Raw genomic sequence first — 24215 nt, forward strand, 5'->3', positions numbered from 1 at the left:
TCCTACCCCCAGCCCAGTCTCCATGGAAGGGCCAGAGCTGTTTTTAATAATCAGATCATACCATGCTTCTGCTTCAAATCCTCCAGTGGCTGCCCATGGCAATGAAAACAAAAGGGCCACTCTATACTATGGCCTAGGAGACCTCCTACAGTGTGGTCACTGCTTCTGCTTCTGCTGACCACACATCCCCCACAATCCAGTCCCAGGTCAGCCTGCGCTTTAGCTTCTCTCCCTCTGTCCCTCCCTCTCTCCTTCCCTCCCTCCCTGCCTTCTTTCCTTCTTTCTCTCCCTCCCTCCCCTTTTTGTCTCTCTGCCTACCTTTCTCCCTTCCCTCCCCTCCCCTTTCCTCCCCTCCCCACCCCTCCTCTTTCATCTTTTTCTTTATAACAGCTTTATTGAGATATCATTCACATACCCTACCGTATCACCTATGTAAAGTACGCAATTCAATGATTTTTAGTATATTTAGAGTTGTGCAACTAGCACCACAATAAATTTTAGAACATTTTCATCACTCTGAAAAGAAACTCCGTACCCATTAACATCCCTCTTATTTACCATATTTACCCAACCCTCCCCAACCGCAAGCCCTAGGTTACCACTAATCTATTTTCTATCTTTATAGATTTGCTTATTCGTATATTCCTTCTAAATGCGATAATACCATATACAGGCTTTTGTGCCTGGGTTCTCTTACTTAGCATAGTATTTCTGAGGCTCATTCATACTGTAGCATATATCAGAATTTTATTCATTTGGCTGAATAATATTCCATTGTATGGGTATTCCACATTTTGTTTATCTGTTCCTCAATTGATGGACATTTGGATTTTTTCCATGTTTTGCCTTTTATGAGTGATGTTGCTATGAACAGTTGTGTGTAAGTTTTTGGGTAGACATATGTCTTCAATTCTCTTGGGTAAACACCTAGGATTAGAACTGCTGGATCCTGTGATAACACTATGGTTAACATTTTGAGGACTGACAGACTCTTTTCCAGAGTGGTTGAACCATTTTACATTCCCACTAGCAATACAGAGTATCAGGGTTCCAATTCCTCATCAACAATTATTATTTGTCTTTTTTAAAACAGTCATTCTAGTGGGTGTGAAATGGCATCTCATTGTGGTTTTTGTTTGAATTTCCCTCATGTTGTGCATCTCTTGTTGTGCTTATTGAACATTTTGTGTATCTTTCTCAAAATATTTATTCAGATCCTTAACCCATTTTTTTCTTCTTTTTTTATTTTTTATTTTTGAGACAGAGTCTTGCTCTGTTGCCAGGCTGGAATGCAGTGGCCCAATCTTGGCTCACTGCAACCTCTGCTTCCTGGGATCTCGCCTTTCTCCTGCCTCAGCCTCCCGAGTAGCTGGGACTATAGCTGCCCACTACCATGCCCAGTGAATTTTTGTATTTTTTGTAGAGGTGGGGTTTCACTATGTTGGCCAGGCTGGTCTTGAACTCTTGACCTCAAGTGATCCACCTAGCTCGGCCTCCCAAAGTGCATGGATTACAGGTATGAGCCATCGTGCCTGGCGTATTGACCCATTTTTAAATCAGGTTGTCTTCTTTTTGTTGTTGAGTCATGAGAGTTCTTTATATATCATGGAGAGTAGACCCTTATCAGACATATGATTTGCAAGTATTTTCTCCCATTCTGTGGATTGTCCTTTCACTTTTGATGGTGTCCACTGATGCAAACATTTCTAATTTTTATTAGTCCAATTTATCCATTTTTTCTTCTGTTGTGTATGTTTTTGATGTCATACCTAATAAGGCTTTGCCTAACCCAAGGTTATGGAGACTTACTCCTATATTTTCTACTGAGAATTTCATAATTTTAGTTCTCACATGGAGGTCTATGATTTGTTTTGAGTTAATGTGTGAATATGATATGAGATAAGGGTCCAACTTCGTTTTTTTACATGTGGATATCCAATTGTCCCAGATCCTTTTGTGAAAGACTATTCTTTTTTTTTTTTTTTTTTTGAGACGGAGTCTTTGCTCTGTCACCCAGGCTGGGGTGCAGTGGCGCGAATTCGGCTCACTACAAGCTCCACCTCCTGGGTTTACGCCATTCTCCAACCTCAGCCTCCCGAGTAGCTGGGACTACAGGCGCCCGCCACCTCGCCCGGCTAGTTTTTTTTGTACTTTTAGTAGAGACGGGGTTTCACCGTGTTAGCCAGGATGGTCTCGATCTCCTGACCTTGTGATCCGCCCGTCTCGGCCTCCCAAAGTGCTGGGATTACAGGCGTGAGCCACCGCGCCCGGCCCGTGAAAGACTATTCTTTACCCCATTGAATTGTCTGGGCATTCTCAGTCACACCACTTTCTATTCCCCCATTTAAACAATGTAATAGACTACATGAGAATAGACAGTATCAAAGTATAGTTAACCATGGACTCTGAAGCCAGACCTGCTGTACTGAACCTCCACAGTGTGACCACTTACTAGCTATGTGGCCTTTGGCAAATTACTTCACTTCTCTGTGCCTCAGTTTTTATACCTGAATATTATGTTCTTCATAGAGCTATTGTAAATATTAAATGGGTTAAAAAAAAATTAAATGAGTTGGTATATGTAAGGGACTTAAGATCAGGCATGGTGGCTCATGCCTGTAATCCTAGCACTCTGGGAGGCTGAGGCAGGGGGATCACTTGAGCTCAGGAGTTCGAAACCAGCCTGGACAACATGGCAAAACCCCATCTCTACAAAAAATACAAAAATTAGCCAGGCGTTGGTGGTGGTATGCGCCTGTAGTCTCAACGACTCAGGAGGCTGAGGTGGGAGGATTGCTTGAGCCCCGGAGGTGGAGGTTGCAGTGAGTGGAGATCATGCCATGACACTCCAGCCTGAGCGACAGAGCCAAATCCTGTCTCAAAAATAAATAAATAAATAAAGCTAAAAAGCACTTAAAACAGTGCCTGGCAGGTGATAAAGACCTTGTAAGTATTTTGCTATACGACTTCTGCAAAAAATTTTTGCTCACAATTTCTGCCATTGTGAAGAAAATAATGTTTTATGAGTCTGAATCACAAGGTATGATTTGTTTCTTACTGACCATGTTTGTATCGGTAGATTGCTACAATAATGCCACATAACGATCATAAAAATCTTGGTGGTGCACAGCATGAGGCATTTATTTCTCTCTCTTTTTTTTTTTTTTTTTTGACAATCTCGCTCTGTCACCAGGCTGGAGTGCAGTGGCGTGATCTCAGCTCACTGCAACCTCTGCCACCCGGGTTCAAGCGATTCTCCTGCCTCAGTCTCCTGAGTAACTGAGACTACAGCTGTGTGCCACCACACCTGGCTAATTTTTTTGTTTTTTTAGTAGAGACAGGGTTTCACCGTGTTGGCCAGGATGGTCTCCATCTCTTGGCCTTGTGATCTGCCCGCCTCGGCCTCCCAAAGTGTGAGGCATTTATTTCCCATGAGTTTGGGGGTGGCTGGGCAGCTCTGCTGATCTCATCTGGGCTCACTCACTCCTATGTGGATCAGCTGATAATCAGCTAATCTAGGCTGGGCTTGGCCAAGCAGGTCTGCTTCAAGCTTCAGGCCTTGCCAAGCTTAGCTCCTCACCACTGGGCTTGGGTCTGCCCCACATGTCTTCCATTTGGGCCTAGGCTAAAGGATAGCAGCTTCCTGAGGGAAGTTCTTCTTATCATAATGTTAAAGGCACAAAAGGGCAAACCTAATCCTCTAAGCACATTTGAAGTCTCTGCTTGTCTCCTGTCTGCTAACATCCTATTGGCTGAATGACAAGGTCAGAAAAGTTCACTCCCACAGTCTCACTGATCAAAGCCAGTCACACGACTGAGCCCAACATCAGTTAGAAACAAAACAACAATCTGTTGAGCAATAATCTAATAGCCCTAGTCAAAAGAGTTTGAGAAGCATTGCGCTACAGCAGGAGTCAGCAAACTACTGCCTGCAGGGCAAGTCGGACCCACCACTTTTTTTTTAATATAAAGTTTTATTGAAACCCAGCCTTGCCCGTTTATTTATGTATGACTGTTTTTGTGATACAACGGCAGGATTGAGCAGTTGCAATGGAGACCCTATGACCTGCAAAGCCTAAAATATTTACTACCTAGTCCTTTATAGGAAAAGTTTGCCCACCTCTGTTTTTTTATTTTATTTTTATTTTTTTTGGTTTTTTTTTTTGAGACTGAGTCTTGCTCTGTTGCCCAGGCTGGAGTGCAATGGCGTGATCTTGGCTCACTACAAGGTGCCTCACTGGTTCAAGCACTTCTCCTGCCTCAGCCTCCCCAGTAGCTGGGATTACAGGTTCCCACCACCACACCCAGCTAATTTTTGTATTTTTAGGTTTCGTCATGTTGACCAGGCTGGACTCGAACTCCTGACCTCAGGTGATCCACCCGCCTAAGCGTCCCAAAGTGCTGGGATTACAGGCGTGAACCACAGCACCTGGCCTACCCCTGCTCTTAAGAAGGAAAAGTTTAGGAATTGATGAGAATTCAGCATCAAATCAGATCAAATAATCAATGAGCTCCTTCTATAACGCAGACACTAGTGAATGCTGATCAGTGAGTATTTGATTTAATTTGATGCTCTCCGCTCATCCCTGCAGAGAAATGAGTGCTTCCCAGTTTGCAATAATCACTTGTGTGGTAAGAGAGAACCCCATTCTGGTCTGGCACTTGGGTCTGTATCAAAGCCTCGTCATTGTAATTCATATGCTGACTTTCCTATTCTTGTCCTGTAAGGAGTTAAATACTGTGAGCTTTGGTTAAAAGACATGCTACTGGCCAGGCACAGTGGCTCACACCTGTAATCCCAACACTTTGGGAGGTTGAAGTGGATTGCTTGAGCTCAAGAGTTCCAGACCAGCCTGGGCAACATGAAGAAACCCTGTCCCTACGAAAAAAGAAAAAAAAAAAAAATTAACCGGGCATGGTTGCACATGCCTGTAGTCCCAGCTACTTGGGAGGCTGAGGTGGGAGGATCACTTGAGCCCGGAAGTTGTGGCTGCAGTGAGCAAGCAGTGACTGCGCCACTGCACTTCAGCCCCAGCAACAGAGTGAGACCCTGTCTCAAAAATAAATAAATAAATAATAAACCGTATACTACCTTTGAAATAATGATGCTTAAGGTTTAAAAAAAAAAAAAAAACTGAAAGAAAATTATACAATCATCCAAATAAAACAAGATTTTTGAAACTTTATTGGACTACAACCCTCCAAAAACTATAATCTTAGGTTGAAATCCAATATAGAAAACTGATCTAAGTGGAATTGCTAAGGTTCACTGGTAGGTGGGAGGGGACTTGGGCTCAGGGCCACATCCATTAAGCAAGATCCCCCATGCCACACCCACGGTCCTCTCAGAAGTCCCAGAAACTAGGACATGCCAAGGATCCTCGGAAATTAATTTTGCCTTTGTGGGTTTTCTAATGTCCAGGGGACAACTTTGGTATACAAACAAACACACAAACAAACAAAAAATTACTTTGCAACCACTTTTTCCCCAAGCAATATTTGACTTATTGGAGTAACAAATTTAGAATCCTAGGTTTTCCTTCAAGCTTTTAAGTCACTTTTAGAAATCTTTTTGGGCTATTTCTAGAGAAAATTTTACTAGCCTGTTTTATGGGAGGTTTTGCTTAAGGGTTGGTTCCACTCAGACTTAATGAAACAACTGTAAGGGTTTTAAACTGCATTTGTAAATTGATTTGATTTGTGTTTCAGTGATACTTAACAGTTACAGCCCCTACCATGGGCAGACACTGTCCTAAACTGGCCGGGCACGGTGGTTCACCTGTGTAATCCCAGTACTCTGGGAGGCCGAGGTGGGCAGATTACCTGAGGTCAGGAGTTCGAGACCAGCCTGGACAACATGGTAAAACCCTGTCTCTACTAAAAATACAAAAATTAGCCAGGCATGGTGGTGCAGGCTGTCATCCCAGCTACTAGGGAGGCTGAGGCAGGAGAATTGCTTGAACCTGGGAGGTGGAGGTTGCAGTGAGCTGAGATCACACCACTGCAGCCTGGGTGACAGAGCTAGACTCCACCTTAAAAAAAAAAAGAAGTTTACACCATTAACTCCTTTAATTCTCATATCAATTCTAGTGAATATCTTATATTATTATCATCTCCATTTCATATACAGGGAAACTGAGGTATACAGAAGAATTCTCACAGTCATATAGCTAATAATATGTGGACTACTTTTTGAACTAGCTGTCATTGAAAAGCGAATCAAATATATTAAATTTATAAACACAGTTAAAAACCCTTCAAGTTGTTTAATTAACTAAGTCTGAGTGGAACCAACCTTTAAGCAAAGCCTCCAATAAAACAGATTGTGCCCCAGATTCCAGGTTTGCGTGCTTACCTTTTATGTTAAGAAGCTGACTACAAATTAACTGAAAAGAAAAAACCCTGACTTCTTAGTCATTTTTGTAAAACTAATACTTACAAAAAAAGCATAAAAGGTTCAAATTATTTTATATTCCAAAACTTACTTTTTATTTTTATTTTTGCATGTGTGTATATTTCAGCTGTTTAATACTTTTTATAGAAACAGGGTCTTGCTATGTTGCTCAGGCTGGTCTCCAACTCCTGGCCTCAGGCAATCTTCCCACCTTGGCCTACCAAAGTGTTGGGTTTATAGGCATGAGTCACCCCACTTGGTCTACAGATTCTTTTGTAAATCTCTTGCAAAAATTTCTTGACTGGGTGCGGTGGCTCATGCCTGTAATCCCAGCACTTTGGGAGGCCAAGGCAGGTAGATCACGAGGTCAGGAAATTGAGACCATCCTGGCTAACACAGTGAAACCCTGTCTCTATTAAAAATACAAAAAAAAAAAAAAAAAAAAAATTAGCCCAGCGTGGTGGCGGGTGCCTGTAGTCCCAGCTACTCGGGAGGCTGAAGCAGGAGAATGGCGTGAACCCGGGAGGTGGAGCTTGCAGTGAGCCGAGTTCACGCCACTGCACTCCAGCCTGGGTGACAGAGTGAGACTCCGTCTCAAAAAAAAAAACCAAAAAAAACAACTTTTTAATATAGCAAGTTGTTCTTCAATAAGCCAAATTCATTTAAACATTTAAGTGCTTAAAATATCAAACATATGGATTATTTTCAAATTTTATGTATATTTTTAAAAGACTTAACACTATAGATTTGACATACTCCATCACCTTTATATTTAATTCTAAATCTTCCCTGGGTTGAAGACATTTGGCCATTACAGAAATTCCCATGTTCTCCCATGCTGGGAAGGAGTGTGTCAAGGGGAGTGAGCAATGGAGTTGGTGCTGCTGAATGTCTGATAAGAACTGAAAATTAACCATTGCATTTGGCCAAGTGGAGGTCATAGGGACCTTGACAAGAGCTGGTGTTGATGGTTTGATGAAATGAAGGTGTAAATAAAAAGAATACAAGAGAGAAGAAGAGGAGAAGATAAGGAGGCAAGTCTTTTTCCTGTTAAAGGAGCTGGAAACTGGGACAATAGCTGGAGGGAGATGTGGGGTCAAGGAAGATTTTTTTTTTTTTTGAGACAGAGTCTTGCTCTGTCACCCAGGCTGGAGTGCAGTGGCGTGAACTCAGTTCACTGCAACCTCCGCCTTCCAGGTTCCAGCAATTCTCCTGCCTCAGCCTCCCAAGTAGCTGGGATTACAGGCACCCGCAACCACACCAGGCTAATTTTTTGTATTTTTAGTAGAGATGCGGTTTCACTATGTTGGCCAGGCTGGTCTCGAACTCCTGATCTTGAGTGATCCACCAGCCTTGGCCTCCCAAAGTGCTGGGATTACAGGCGTGAGCCGCTGCACCTGGCCCCAAGAAAGATTTTTTTAATGGAATATATTATAAATAAGTTGATAGGATGGGAAAGGATGAATTCAGGAGAAAAGAGGCAAGTGACATTCCTGGGTAGGCAGAAGAGTTGGAGTCTACCCTCCAAGTGAAGGAACCCACCTTGGAAAGGCACAGGAACCGTTTGACCATGGTCACTGGAGGGAAAGGAGAATAGAAGGACACAGGAACTGCTGGATGTGCTGGAAGGGGTGCAAGTTTCTTCTGATTGCTCCTGTTTTCTCCAGAAAATAGGAAGTGAGGTTCTCAGTGCAGCACGTTGGGGAAGGATGTATTGATTGTTTGAGGAAAGGGAAAGCATGAGATCATCCTTTGGGAAAGTGGGAGAGTAATAGGATCGGGGAAATGTAATGGGATTATCCATTAGCCTGAAGGGCCTTTGGTATATGAAGACTATCTGAAGCCTTGGAACTGGATGAGAGCACTAGGGAGTGAGTTTGGACAGAGGAGAGGACAGGGTTGAGGATGGAGCCTGGCTGGCAGAGCTCGCCGTAGAGCCAAAACAATTAGATCTGTATGCAACATTATTTAATCCAGCAAACCACAGGGATTAGAGGGAATTCCCACTTCTCCAAACTTAGTTAATAATTGATCACTCTCTTACCAGTCGGATCAAGTTCAATGGTTTACTTTCTGGACCAGGAAATACTTTCGTGATACATTTTCCCCCACACAAATGGATGTCTGGTGCCTGCTGCCTTCCAAGTATATTACTTATATTTCCTGAAAGTTAGAGCAACAAGGGACTTCAAATGCTATTATCAGTTAGGGCTGCAAAGCCAAACACAGCTGTAGGCTTTCAGAACCAATGAACACATCAGGTTTCATTAGAAACTGGAGAAGCCATGGCTTCTGGTGATAAGTATCATTGGGGCAATATACTGAAATGTCAATATCTGCACAAGGGAGCTAATTAAAAATAGGCAAGCCATTTGCTCATAAATGTTCTGGTTTTTCCTTCTGATACCAAGTACTTTCCAGTTGCTTCCAGCAGACCTCTTCCTCAGGTCCATCATCCCACCTCATTCCAATCCTATCTGTGCAGATACTCAGTTCACTTCACCATCTTTTCTTGGTCAAAGGTCTCAGTCTAGACCAAGGTTTCTCAGTGTCAGCACTACTGACATTTTGGGCTGGATAATTCTTAGTTGTGGGGCTGTCCTGTGCATTGCATTGTAAGATATTTAGCAGCATCTCTGGCTTCTACCCACTAGATACCAGTAGCACTTCTCCCTCCCCAGGTTTGACAATCAGAAATATCTCCTGACATTGCCAAATGTCCCCTGAGGAGCAAATTTGACCCTGGTGGAGGACCATTCATCTAACTATTAGACTTAGCAACACTGGGACCCACAGGTCTAACCCAAGTTAGAGCTTCCTATGGAATCTCCCATGGTAACCCTGACAGTATAAATGAAGTCTGGTAGACCAGGGCAGGAGATGACAACTTCAGAAGTGAGAAATTAGACACTTTGCTTCTGCATAGAATGGGCAATTAACTAGCTAATCCCATTTAAACAAAAAAAGGAGAAGAACTTGTCACATTTTCAACCTTCTCACCAATTGCTGTGAAGATTCTCAGGAGATGATAATTAGTTGCCAACAACATGAAAGATAAAATACATAGAATGTTAGAATTGGGAAAATGCACAGGGAAATATAAAGAGGGGAAGAAGGAAGCAAGGAAGAAAGGGAGAGAGGGAAGAAAAAAGGAAAGGAGGAAGGGAGAGAGGTACAGGAGAGAGGAAAGGAAGGAAGGAAGAAGGAAAGAAGGAAGGAAGGGAGGGAGATCGAGGGAAGGAAAGAAAGAAATGGCACAGAACCGAAATGCAAAGTCAGAGTTCAACTATACCAAGTCTTAATCTATGATAGCAAAATGATGTCTGCATTCAAATCCAAGTCACCGGGGCCAGGCGTGGTAGCTCATGCCTGTAATCCCAGCACTTTGGTAGGCCAAGTCGGGCAGATCACTTGAGGTCAGGAGTTTGAGACCAACCTGGTCAACATGGTGAAACCTATCTCTACTAAAGATACAAAAATTAGCTGGGCAAGGTGGTACACGCCTGTAATCCCAGCTACTGGAGACGCCGAGGCACGGGAATTGTTGAACCCGAGAGGCAGAGATTGCAGTGAGCCAAGATCATGCCACTGCACTCAAAAAAAAAAAAAAAAAAAAAAAAAAAAAAAAAAAAAAAAAAAATCTAAGTCATCCAACTCTCCATTGCCTACAGCCTTAAGAACAAACACCTTAGCCTGGCATCCCAGGCCCTAAGCAATCTAACCCCCACAGACCTGCTCCCACTACTTACTTGAATCTTCACCCTATTCCATCTGCTCCACTTATATCTCCACAGACACCTGGATCATCGCTACTCCTAAATCTTTACACATGCACGTGCTCCATCCAACCTTGCTTGAAGGTTAAGAATTCTTTCCAATGCTTAACCTTCAAGACTGTCATCAGTTCCCACCTCCTTCATTCACTCACCCACTTTAGCACAATGAGGGGCTGAAGCCAGGGTAGAGGATAACAGCTAACAGCTCTACAGCACTTACTGTGGACCAGACACTGCTCTAGGCAAGCTTCGTTTTGGATGTCAAAGGGGATTTTGTTTCCAGGGCTGCCCACTGTGCTACCCACGGCTATCCCAATGAAGCAGAAGCAGACCTACTGGGTCCTGCCAGTGTCTGCCATTGTGATATTGGCAACCCTTAGTCTTCATGAGCAGAAGTGCAAGGATAGAGAGCCCAGCCCAGGGAGAGGTGGGCAGAAAGCAGCCTCTGTGGCTGGGCATGGTGGCTCACGCCTGTAATCCCAGCACTTTGGGAGGCTGAGATGGGCGAATCACCTGAGGTCAGCCTGGCCAACATGGTGAAACCCTGTCTACTAAAAATACAAAAATTAGCCAGGCGTGATGGCGGGCACCTGTATTCCCAGCTACTCGTGAGGCTGAGGTAGGAGAATCACTGACGCCCAGGAGGCGGAGGTTGCAGTGAACTGAGATTGCGCCATCACACTCCAGCCTGGGCAACAGAGCGAGACTCCGTCTCAAAAAAAAAAAAAAAAAAGCCGGGCGCGGTGGCTCACGCCTGTTAATCCCAACACTTTGGGAGGCCGAGGCAGGCGGGTCACGAGGTCAGGAGATCGAGACCATCCTGGCTAACACGGTGAAACCCCGTCTCTACTAAAAATACAAAAAATATTAGCCAGGCGTGGCAGAGTGCGCTTATAGTCCCAGTTGTTGGGGAGGCTGAGGCAGGAGAATGGCGTGAACCTGGGAGGCGGAGCTTGCAGTGAGCTGAGATCGCGCCACTGCACTCCAGTCTGGGTGACTGTGGGAGACTCTGTCTCAAAAAAAGAAAAAGAAAAAGAAAAAGAAAGTGGCCTCTGTGATTCTGCTGGGGGTGGGGGTTAGGACAGGGGCGGGGTGCAGGGAGCTGAGCTGCTCAAGTAGCAGGGCGTGGGGGAAGGGTTTGTCAGCCTCCAGTGACCTTAGGGTTGTAGAGGAAGCAGATTTTTGCTGCTCCTGCTCAAGGCTTCCTGAAGGCGGGGCTCCTGTTCTCTGCTGTTCTTTGGCCTTCCTCTGGGCACAGGCTTAGCCAAGGTGCTTACATGCCGGCTCCTTGATTCACCCTCTGAACCTTTGATTTCACGGTAACTTCATTTCCCCGACGTGGAATCCAGCTCTCTGAAGAGCTAGGCCAAGACCTCACCATGTGAACTTCTGTAGTTTCTGGCTTCAATAGCCAAATTCACTTTGAATCTAAAATTGCTTTTCTGAATTTAGAATAGTCTCGTCACCTCCTTTCTTATTTTCTGTTTTCTCCTTGTCTCCTTGGAGTCTGCTCAGTTATCAAGGAACTGCAGTGCTACTTTCAGAAATGTTCTCAGGTCCAGTGCTGGGTGCCCTGGGTGATCGCAGCCAGGTCCCAGGCTCTTCCCGAAACAAACACCCAAACCCCAACCCATGAGGGGAATTGTGTTCCTCTTAGGAAGGATCCTGGGCTGCTTGGGGTGTCTGTGACTGAAGCCTGTCTTGTCCAGTTCTCTCATTCTGGAAGAACAAGAGTAAGAAACATTCACTGGAAGATTGTGGAGGTTTAAGTAATGGGAAACGAGTGGCTCTGATGAAACTATACTTCTATGGTCTCAGTTCCTGGCCTTCAGCTTCCCTGCTCCCCCAACTAGGCTGTCCCCTCCGCTGCCTTCCCCAGACCCCATCAGAATGGTGTTGGAAAGTGGAATAGCCAGTGGCTGGGAAGGAGGCTTTGGATTCTGGCAGTCCTGCCTTTAACGCCCAGCACCATCACTTGGGTTACCCAGTTTCCCCATCCGTAAGATGGGGACGATGATCGCTATTCCAGCGATTTGCTTGGAGAGTTGAATGAAACAATGGAGGTGAGAACTTTTTATGTATCAGAATTCCTCTTAGGAGGGTAGAGCTGTCTTTGCTGAGAAAATACTTTGCAAAGTTCAAGTAGGAACCGAGATCCTTCTGGCCGGAGGTGGGCGGGAACGCTCCCAACAAGACAAAGGGAGGATTTTGTTTGCAGCTCCAGGGAGGAAGTGGGGGGCCAGGAGAGGGCGGAAAAGCAGGGCTCCAGGAATGACCCCTCCCCGTGGATACCGTGCTCCCATCCCCGCCCTCCACCAAAATCTTGAATCAGGTTTACTGAATTCATGGGACACGTGAAGTAATGAGGAAAGCAGAGAGGGGCTGAGTTGTGTCTCTGGGGAGCTGTGAAACAAAACCATGGTAGCATTTCAGAATGAGAGGGGATGGAGGCAAAGGACAGCTAAGGACAAAAGACACAGGCCCCCGGGCTGGGTGCGGTGGCTCACGCCTGCAATCCCAGCACTTTGGGAGGCCGAGGCAGGTGGATCACGAGACCAGGAGTTCAAGACCAGCCTGGCCAACGTGGTGAAACACCGTCTCTACTAAAAATACAAAAAGTAGCTGGGTGTGGTGGCAGGCACCTGTAATCCCAGCTACTCGAGAGGCTGAAACAGAGAATTGCTTGAATCCAGGAGGCAGAGGTTGTATGTAGTGAGCTGAGATCATGCCGTTGCACTCCAGCCTGGGCAACAGAGCGAGACTCTGTCTCAAAAAAAAAAAAAAAAAAAAGATGCAGGCACCCTCCTAAGAAGGGATTGGACTATCAAGGGCAGTGAATCTGAGAGGTCGGGCACCAACCACAACCTGCTTATGCAGTATCATTAGCCCCTGCTTCGTGCCTTCCTGGGTCTTTCCTTCTTGACCTTCCATCTGGGTAGACATTGCTTCCTTCAGGAAGCCTTCTCTGATTTTCCAAATGTGGGTAATAACTGTACATTCTGAGCCCCCTTGTTCATTCTCATCCTGGAGATGTCACCCTGAGTTACAATTGCTCGTTTGGATGCCTGGTCTCTCCTACCAGACTATACACTCCATGGAGTGTACATCTTTTACACCACTGTGTTCCCAAACCTGGCATAGCACCTTGCACATCTTAGGTTTTCAATAAAATACATGTTCAGCAAATGACAGTCTAATAGAAAAAGCCCAGTCTTTGGTGTTCTGTAAAAGCTGGGTTCAGATCCTGACTCTGTCACTTAAAAGCTGTGTAACTCTGGGCATATTACTTAACCTCTCTGAGCCTCATCATCTCTGTAAACAAGTGTAAGGTACAGGGTCGGTGTGAGGACTCAATGGGAGGAAATGTGGAAAGTGTGGTGCCTGGCCACAGTCAGCGCTCAGCAGAGGGTGGGTCCTCAACTCTGTCTCCTATATTTAACACATCTATTCCATCCACGTGTCCCCACCAACTCAAGGTCCTCAGCACCTTATGAAACCTCCTACTTGTTACCTTACTTCACACTGTCCTCTCAGATGTATTAAGCTCTTCCTTTGTACCAGATACTGCTCTAAACTAGGCGTCAGCAGACTACAGCCTGTGAACTGAATCTAGCCCCACACCTGTTTTTGTATATAATGTCCATGAGCTAAGAAAGGTTTTTACATTTTTAAATGGTTAGGAAAAAACTAGAAATAATATTTCGTGCCACATAAAAATTATTTGAAATTCAAATTTTAGTGCCCATAAATAAACTTTTTTTTTTTTTTTTTTTTTTTTTTCTGAGACAGCTTCTCACTCTGTTGCCTAGGCTGGCGTGTAGTGATGTGATCATGGCTCACTGCAGCCTCGACATCCTGGGCTTAAGCCATCCCCTCACCTCAGCCTCCTGAGTAGCTGGTACTACCTGTGCGCCACCACACCAGGCTAATTTTAAACTTATTTTGCAGAGATGGGGTTTAGCTATATTGCCTAGGCTGGTCTTGAACTCCTGGGCTGAAGTGATCCTCCTGCCTCTACCTCCTGAAGTGCTGAGATTATAGGCCTGAGCCACTGCACTCGGCCATAAATAAACTTTTATTGATACATAGCCATACAAATTATTTTTCATATTATCCATGGCTGCTTGTCTGTTTGGGTTGCTATAACAAAATAGCACCTTATAAACAACAGACATTTATGTCACACAGTTCTGGGAGTAGGAAAACCCAAGATCAAGGCCCCAGCAGATTCAGTGTAGGGTGAGGGCTTTCTAGTTCATAGAAAATTCATTTCTACTTCATTTCTAGATGATACCTTCTCCCTGTGTCCTCACGTAATGAGAGAGGCTAGCTAGCTCTCTAGGGCCTCTTTTACAAGGGCATTAGTCCCAGTCATGAAGGCTTTACCTTCATAGCCTAATCCCCTCCCCAAAGCCCCATCTCCTGATACTATCACCTTGGGAGTTAGGATTTCAACATGCGAATTTGGGGGGACACAAACATTCAGACCATATCCTCTGCCCCAACCTCACCTCCCGGGTTCAAACAATTCTCCTGCCTCAGCCTCCCAAGTAGCTGGGATTACAGGCGTGCACCACCATGCCTGGCTGATTTTTATATTTTTAGTAGAGATGGGGTTTCTCCATGTTGGCCAGGCTGTTCTCAAACTCTTGACCTCAGGTGATCCGCCTGCCTCGGCCTCCCACAGTGCTGGGATTACAGGTATGAGCCACCACACCCGGCCCATAGCTTCTACTTTTGGACTACAATGGCAGAGTTGAGCAGTTGTTGCAGAGGCCATATGGCCCACAAAGCCAAAAATACTTACCATTTGGCCCTTTTTAGAAAACGTTTTCCAACCCCTGTTCTAGGCAGTGCCCACATTCATGATTCTCAAGTCGTCATAAGCCATGTGAAGTCAGCCCCAGTACTCCTCATTCTACAGTGGAGAAGCCCGAGGTGGAAAGAGGTTAAGTCCCACAGCCATGGTAACACACTGGTAGACGGTAGAGTTGGGACCAAGCTCCTATTGCCTCTGAAAGAGGAGGTCACTGCTCAGGAGGCTGGGGACAACCCTAGACAGCCTCCATGCTGTGCTGGGGAGTCTGGCCTGGAAGGTTCTTGATCAGGGGAGTGACGTAATAAAGTGAACCTCTAAGGTGACCACTATGGTCACTGACTTGCAGGAGAGAGGGGGGTGGTAGAAGTGGGATAGAGGAGGGACTAAGAATTGGAATTTTGGAGCTAAGCTTCCTGGTTTGGGTTGCAGCCAGCCACTGATCTCTGTCACCTTGGACAAATTAATTAGTGTCTCTCTGCCTAACTTCCTTCACTCTACAAAGAAGATAATAATAGAATCTAGATTCTACCTTATGGGGTTGTTGGAAAGATTAGAACAGCTCTGTCTTATTTATCTGACTTTGAGCACAGAAAGGCCATCAATCAGTGTTAGCTATGGTTATGCCTGTTATTCATCCCAAAGGGAATGTATATACATATATATATATTTTAGATGGAGTCTTGCCCTGTTGCCTAGACTGCAGGCTGGAGTGCAATGGCGTGATCTCGGCTCACCACAACCTCCACCTCCTGGGTTCAAGCAATTCTCCTGCCTCAGCCTCCTACGCCAGCTAATTTTTTTTTTTTTTTTTTTTTTGTATTTTTATTAGAGATGAGGTTTCACCATGTTGGCCAGGCTGGTCTCGAACTCCTCGCCTCATGCAATCTGCCCACCTAGGCCTCCCAAACTACTGGGATTACATGTGTAAAGTACCACGCCTGGCTTCATCCCAATAGGAATCTACTGCTCCCTCCGTTCCAGGTGCCATTCCAAGCAATCAGGATGCAAAAAGGAAGAAAGAAAAATGAACCAGGTCTGATTCCTGCTCCTAAAGAGCACACAGTCCATTATGAGGGACAGAGGAGTACATGAGTACCTGGGGAGTCGTGTGACAAGTACCAGGGTGGGCTGTGGCAGGGAGCAGAGAGAGGAAACACCTTGTTCTTCTCCCTTCTGTGGCTCAGGTTCTACTCCTTCCTGAGCACACCAGGCATCCTGTTGGGTTTGCCCTAGGCCTCTTCTTCCCAGGCTCTGGAGCCAGCCTGAATGGGGAATAACACGGGCACAGGCAGTTTTCCAGCGCCCTGGCTCAAGGCTGTGTCTGGAAGACTGTACAGTACATATCAGTTGGAAGTAGAAGGCCCCTGGGAGAACATGGGCAGGGGAATAGCTTGGTCACTTCTACTTACCAAATAGCAAAACAACAAATTCACGGCAAGGGATGTTGATGCCAAAAACCCGTCAGGTTCCAGCCTGGAAGCTTGTATTTGTCATACGAGTGTGCCCTTGAGGTGCAACAAGAATCCACAGCAGTTAAGAATGTGATCATAAAATGTGCCAGCAGCTCCTGCCTGCCTTGGTTTTTATTTTTATTTTTTGAGATGGAGTTGTGCTCTATTGCCGAGGCTGGAGTGCAGTGGTGCCATCTCAGCTCACAGCAGTCTCCGCCTCTTGGGTTCAAGCAATTCTGCCTCAGCCTCTCCAGTAGCTGGGACTACAGGCACCTGCCACCATGCTTGGCTAATTTTTTTTTTTTGTATTTTTGGTAGAGGCGGGGTTTCGCCATGTTGGCCAGGCTGGTCTCAAACTCCTGACCTCAGGTGATCCGCCCACCTCGGCCTCCCAAAGTGCTGGGGTTACAGACATGAGCCGCCATACGAGGCCAGTATTTTTTTTTTAAACTACCATTAATCAGTGTTTGGTTTGCCATTTACAAGTGTGTATTTGTATGTATGCATATGCAGCTATGCATGGAAGAAAGACCGGAAAGATACACGGGTGACATTCGACTGGGGCAGCAGTGAGGCAATTGGGGAGTAGAAGGGAAAAGCGGACACTATTTGTCAGCATCCACTAAATGAATGTTTCACCCCAAATCCTCATGCCTGTCCTTCCTCCTTGAGTAAAGTACTTCAAGTATATACATATTTCAAAAGCTCCCCCAAGTAATTCTGAAATATGTTCTTCCCTTTCACTCCACATCTCATGTCTAATTTATCCACATCAAATGTTAACAGTAGTTATATCTGAGTATTGGGATTTTAACGATTTTAAATATTCTTCTTCTTCTTCTTTCTTTTTTTTTTTTTTTTTTTTTTTTTTTTTTTTTGCTTTGCTGGTGTTTGAAAATTCTACCATGGCTAGATGTGGTGGTGCATGCCTATAGTCCCAGCTACTCAGGAGGCTGAGCAGGGAGGATCGCTTGAGGCCAGGAATTCTGGGCTAAAGTGTGCTATGCCAATCGGATGTCCGCACTAAATTCAGCATCAATATGGTAATCTCCCAGGAGCAGAGGACCACCAGGTTGCCTAAGGAGGGGTGAATCGGACCAGGTCAGAAACAGAGCCGGTCAAAACTCCCATGCTGATCAGTAGTGGGATAGTGTCGGTGAATAGCCACTGCACTCCAGCCTGGGCAACATAGCAAGACCCTGTCTCTAAAAAAATAAAAATAAATTCTACCATGAACATGTAAACTAGTATAATAGTTAAGTGTGTTGGTTCTAGAACCAAACTACCTGAGTTTAAACCTAACAGTGGCAGGTCACTGTACCTCAGTGATGTCATCTGTAAAAGGAGAAAAATAATAGCAGCTATCTAATTGGGTTGTTGTGAGAAGTAAATTACAACACAGATACAGCTCTTAAAATAATGCCTGGTACATGTGATGCTTAGTATGAGTTACTCCTTACTATTAAAATATAAGGAAAATTAGCAAAACATTTTAAAATTTAAGAACATTTTGAGCTGGGTGTGGTGGCACATGTCTGTAATCCCAGCACTTTGGGAGGCTGAGGTGGGTAGATCACTTGAGGTCAGGAGTTCGAAAAATACTGCCTCTACTACAAATACAAAAGTTAGTTGGGCATGGTGGTGCGTGCCTGTAATCCTAGCTACTCGGGAGGCTGAGGCAGGAGAATCACTTGAACCTGGGGGGCTGCAGTAAGCCGAGATCACACCACTGCATTCTAGCCTGAGCGACAGAGCCAGACTCTGTCTCAAAAAACGAACAAACAAAAAAGAACATTTGGAGAAAAGGAGGCCAGGCGCGGTGTCTCACGTCTGTAATTCCAACACTTTGAGAGGCCCAGGCAGGCAGATCACGAGGTCAGGAGTTCAAGACCAGCCCAACCAACACTGTGAAACCCTGTCTCTACTAAAAATACAAAAATGAGCCAGGCGTGGTGGTGCACGCCTGTAATCCCAGCTACTCAGGAGGCTGAGGCAGGAGAATCACTTGAACCTGGGAGGCGGAGGTTGCAGTGAGCCAAGATCACATGCCATTGCACTCCAGCCTGGGCAACAGAGCAAGACTCCATCTCAAAAAAAAAAAAAACAGAAGAAGAAAAAGAACCCATGATCTTGGCATGCCTTTGGATCTTATCTGAACTGGATGGCAAGCCCAAGCCCTACTCTTCCCCATCTGTGAAGTGGGAAAACAATAGGCTCTACCTGGTTCTGTTGTGGGGATCAGATGGGAGGGGAAGAGATGGGAAACGGTTCTGAAAACATAAAGTGAAATTTGATAGTGAGGAGTGCTTATTGTAATTAGGAAGAGGATTACGCAGCATTGAAAAAAAAAAAAGGCCAGGTGTGGTGACTCATGCCTGTAATCCCAGCACTTTGGGAGGCCGAGGCGGACAGATCACTTGAAGTCAGTAGTTCGAGACCAGCCTGGCCAACATGGAGAAACCCTGTAAAAATACAAAAAGTAGCCAGGCGTGGTGGCACATGCTTGTAATCCCAGCCACTCGGGAGGTTGAGGCAGGAGAATCTCGAACCGGGAGACGGAGGTTGCAGTGAGCCGAGATTGCGCCACTGCACTCCAGCCTGGGCGACTGCACAAGACTCCATCTCAAAAACAAAAACAAGAACATAAAAACACGCACCAGCAACCAACTGCAAAGGCTGGTGGCAACAGGAAGGGGACGCTGGGCTTCCTCTTCCTGCTCTCTGGTTCCAGCCCAGAAACTACACCCTGGCTGGAGAGAAAAGATTGAACCTTGCTGAAAGGCACACCAGCCATTCCTTTTTCTGTCAAACATCAAACGGTATCTGCTTTGTATACTCACTTCTCTTCCTTTCTTTCCATTCATTTTTGCCTTTGGTGTTTTTGTTTGTTTGTTTGTTTGTTTGTTTTGTAATATCATTTCTTAGCAAGTTACAGGCAACCCAAAAGCTAATACTCAGTGAACACTTATTAGGTGCCCATTATAGACCTGAATGTTTGTGTCTCCCAGCTGCCAAATCATATGTTGAAATCGTAACCCCCAATGTAATGGCATTAGGAGCTGGGACCCTTGGGAGGTGATTAGCTCCTGAGAATGGAGCCTTCATGAGCAGGATTAATGCCCCTATAAAAGGGATCCCAGAGAGCTCTGTCTGCTCTCTGCCATATGAGGATACAATGAGAATACAGCCATCTACAAAACAGGAAGCAACACTCACCATTCATGGGATCTGACGGTGTCTTGATCTTGGATTTTCCAGCGCCTGGAACTGTGAGAAATAAAGGTCTGTTGTTTCAGCCACTCAGTCCGTGGTCTTTGTTATGGCGGCCCAAACTGACTAAGAGAGTGCCAGGCATCATTCTCAGACTACATGTAGTAACTCATTTATCTTCTAAGCAACTCTAGGAGATAAATAACTTTTTATTATTTTAATTTTACAGGGAAGGAAACTGAGGCATAGAGAGGTTAAATAACTTGTGCCATCTGTAGGTGGTAGATCTAAGGCTCAAATCCCAGCAGTGTGGCTGCAAACTCCTGATGCTCTTAACCACGAAGACAATTAGAGAGCACAGGCTCCAGGAAGCCCACCGTACAGCAATCCCTAAAATCTCAACGACCTACCCTGTGCAAAGGATTTGCTAAGACTGGGATGCGGGGGCCATATCTGCCCACTGCCCTCAGCCCTGAGACCCCTCTTTTGGGTTTACCAGTCCTGGAGGAGCCAGAAGGGAAGTCCAGGTAGTCTGATTCCACCGTCTGTCCTGCTCTCCATGACCTTAAACTGTCTCCCAAAGAGCACACATTGGTAAAGCATTTTCAGGAACAAATGCTGAAGAAGGGTGTTGCTATTCTTAGAGACTTTGCCTTCAGAATCAGTTTCTACCCCATGCTTCCAGAAATTGATGAGGATGACTGTAAACACTCCAGAAGCAACTTGCCAATGATGCTGTGTTTCAGGGAGAAGGACTGGCCCTTGTTGCTAGGGAAGCAGCTGAGATCCTGTGATGCCAGGTGATGTCTGCTGTGCTGACAGTTCCTGGGATCCGTTCCTCCAGGATTTTGGACAGCTTATGTTCTGAAGGTGGCCTCTCCTCTTACACCGCATGATGTAACCCTCTAATCTTCAGGCTTAAATGGGTTGTAGATTTTCTAGGGTGACTATTTCCTGTGTTCTAAGATCACAGGTGGTGACAGCATTCTGTGGACAGCACTTATGTGAAAGCTGCTTATATGGGTCAGGACATGCTTAGTGGCAAGTAATAGAAAATACAACCCAAGGCTGGGCACAGTGGCTCACGCCTGTAATTCCAGCACCTTGGGAGGCCGAGGCGGGCAGATCATCTGAGGTTGGGAGTTCAAGACCAGCCTGACCAACATGGAGAAACCCTGTCTCTACTGAAAATACAAAATTAGCTGGGCATGGTGGTGCATGCCTGTAATCCCAGCTACTCAGGAGGCTGAGGCAGGAGAATCACTTGAACCCGGGAGGCAGAGGTTGCAGTGAGCCAATATCATGCCATTGCACTCCAGCCTGGGCAACAAGAGTGAAACTCCGTCTCAAAAACAAAAAAACAAAAAAGAAAAAAGAAAATACAGCCCCAAATGGCATAAACAATAAAGGAGAGTATACTGGCTTATGCAGCTGAACAGTCTCTGGATAGATTTCAGGTGAGGATGGATGGATGCAGTGACTCAACCATGTCACAAAACACCTGGCTTTCTTTTTAACTCTTTTCTCTGCTTTCCATGTCAAGTTCATCTTAAGGCTGGTTTATCTCAAAGGAGCAAGAGGGCTACCAGAAGCCTCAGGGAGCATGCTTCCTTGCTCATCTCTAGCAGAAGAAGCAGCGTCTCCTCCAGATTGTTAAATGAAAGTCCTGGGCCTCTGACTGCATCATCTAAGGTCATAGGACCACCCCTGAACCAGTCCCTGCAGCCATGGCACCAAGTGAACCATAACTGGTTGAAGTCAATCAAGACCTACCCCTGGCCTGGAAATCAAGTACTTTATCCACCGAAGTATACTGTTTCTTTGATTTCTGACATGGAATTTTCTGGAGTCATTAAAAATACCAAATATAATTTAATGGAGCAATAAAGTAAATGGCAACTACATTTTTCCAATTGCTCAAGTCAAAATCTTGGAATCAGGCCGGGCATGGTGGCTTACACCTGTAATCCCAACACTTTGGGAGGCTGAGGCAGGTGATTCACCTGACGTCAGGATTTCAAGACCAGCCTGGTCAAGGTGGTGAACTTTCATATATTTTGTATTTTGTAAAAATACAAAAATTAGCCGAGAGTGGCGGTGCATGCCTATAATCCCAGCTATTTGGGAGGCTGAGGCAGGAGGATCACTTGAACCCCAGAGGCAGAGGTGCAGTGAGCTGAGATCGCGCTTGGACAACAAAAGTGAAACTCTGTCTCAAAAAAAAAAAAAAAAAAAATCTTGAAATCATTCTTGACTCCTTTATTTCTCACATTCCTCTCCCATATCCAACCTATCATCAACATCAATTAGCTCTATGACAAATATATCTAGAATCTGACCCCTTCTCACTTAACCACTACTGTCTCTTATCTACAGAGAAGCCAAAGTAATCCTTTTAAATAGTAAGTCATATCATGTCACTTCTAAGCTCAAAGGCCCTCAGTGACTCTCATATCAATCCAAAGAAAAGCAAAAAGCAAGGCTGTTCATGCTCTCGCCTGTTACCTGTCCACTCTCATCTCCTGCTACTCTTGTCTCACTCACTCTGCTTCAGCCAGATTGGCTTCTTGCTAGATCCCCCAAAATATCAAGAATGCCCCTGCCTTAAGGCCTTTGTATGTGCTGTTCTCTTGGCCTGAATGCCTTTCATTCCAATATCAGCTTGGCTCATCCCCTTTGTTCAAAAATGACATTATCAGAAAGACCCTGCATGGCCAGTCAGGGTGAAAACACACCCAGCCAATCTTTAAGTCTCATACCTTGCTTTATTCTTCATAGCACTTACCATACCTAAAATATTTAAGTATTTGTGTACATGTCATTTTTCTCCCCTCCTGAATGAAAGTTCCATGATAGCAAAGTTATTCACTAGTACAGCCCCAGTATCTAGAACAGTGAAGGCATTCAATATATAGTTACTGAAAGTGAATGAAAGCTTTAGAACAAATAATACGCAACAGAGGAAATAGCTAACAACAGATGAAAAAAAAGTTCAGGTATTCCAATAAGCAAAGAAATACAAATTAAAATACAGCCAAGACAATATTTTTGCCTATTAAGTTGGCAAGAATTATCAAATAATAAATCCATTGCAGTTGATAAGTATTGAAATGGGTATTTTCATGTAATATTGGTGACCAGTCTGATTAATTCATTTAAGAGATATTTATTGGGTACCTACTATACACACTGTGCAATTTGCCAATATGTACTCTGATGTGTCATAAGGCCCAGAATCTCTGTATTAGTCAGGAAAGACTAGGTTACTAGTGGCAACAAATTAACCCCAGAATCCCAGTAGTTTACTATAACGAGTTCCAACATACCCACCTCAGGTTGGTGAAGAGGGAAGGTTGTTCTGTGTCACTCAGGGACTCTACCATCTGGAATGTCATTGGTCATCCTTGCAGAAAATAGGAGAGATTGGCAAATCATGCGTAGGCTTTCCACAGCCACATCCAGGAAATTCACACCTCACTTCCGTTCACACTTCATTGTCCAGAGCTATTCATATGGCCCTACCCAATGGCAAGGAGGCTGAGAACTGAAGCCTCCTTTCTGCCATGCCCAAAAGGAGCAGAGAAACACAGATGTTGGTAAATATTAATAATGTCTGCTAACGTCCTTGACCAAGAAATCTTACCACTCTACTAAAATAACCTGAAGTACATAAAAGGCCTCCTTAAGGAAAATATTTATTTATTATTATTTTATTATTTTATATTATTATATTATTATTTTAGTAATTATTTTGATAGCCTAAAAGAATCTTATTGGATAATGAGGAAATGGGTAATGGAATTATAGTTTATCCATATACCTTAAATTATTGTGCGGTCATAAAAATAGTAGTTAATGAAGAATCTATATACGGAAAAATCATTTTAATAAAAGAGTAAGTAAAAATTAGGAAACAAATAAAATGGGTATTATGATCATAACACCATAAAAATATACCTAATTTTAAAAAGTCTGAGAAAATACAATGAAATGTTTTCATTCAACAAATAACCTGCTAGGCACTAGGCCCTGCAGATTCAAAGATTAAATACACTGTCTTTGTCCTAGAGGTGCTACAGTCTTAAAAGAATATCCAAAATGAGCCAAAAGAAATTCTTGCCTAAACCCAGAACAGTTTTTCTAATAATTTTATGGTTGTGCATAAGGATAGACTTTCATGTCATCATGATTTGAATCACTCAGAGAATGAGAAGGAGAGAATCATCATTCATTCCACAGACAGTCATCGAACATGTCCCAAGTAGGCTAAGTAGGTCACAGAGTTGATCAAGATACCATACCATGCTCACTGACCCCAGAAGGCTTAGAGTCTCGCTGGAATCCCACATGTCAAACAGGCTGGTCCTTGCTGGCCTCAGCTTCTGGCCTGATGAACTCCTTTACACAATGCTCTGTATCAGACCTATGAAAGTTCCTGGTGCCTAAAACAGTTCCTGGCACATAGTTGGATGTCCAATAAATTCTGGTCTTTCCCCCAAACCAACTCTACCTACAGGCTTTTCATTTCAGTTGATGGTATCTACATCCTTCAATGCTCAGGTCAA

The 24215-nt window shown here is 44.6% G+C and overlaps 1 long non-coding RNA gene across 9 annotated transcripts in view; it reads right to left on the minus strand.

The window, feature by feature from the left end:
- The window catches only part of LOC105483663 (uncharacterized), a 131306-nt gene that overhangs the window by 38908 nt on the left and 68183 nt on the right, over positions 1-24215 (minus strand). For 6 of the 9 annotated variants that reach the window (XR_011608949.1, XR_011608947.1, XR_011608943.1 and 3 more), the window contains 3 exons: positions 22981-23053; positions 19657-19840; positions 10923-11889 (listed from right to left, as the gene is read on the minus strand). This is a non-coding gene — a long non-coding RNA (uncharacterized lncRNA). Of the gene's footprint in view, positions 1-10922; positions 11890-19656; positions 19841-22980; positions 23054-24215 lie in introns of those variants that run through there. The other 3 variants (XR_011608946.1, XR_011608944.1, XR_011608948.1) reach the window with 2 other exon arrangements.

The sequence above is a fragment of the Macaca nemestrina genome, chromosome 10 (assembly GCF_043159975.1).
Source record: "Macaca nemestrina isolate mMacNem1 chromosome 10, mMacNem.hap1, whole genome shotgun sequence".
Classification (NCBI taxonomy): Eukaryota; Metazoa; Chordata; class Mammalia; order Primates; family Cercopithecidae; genus Macaca; species Macaca nemestrina.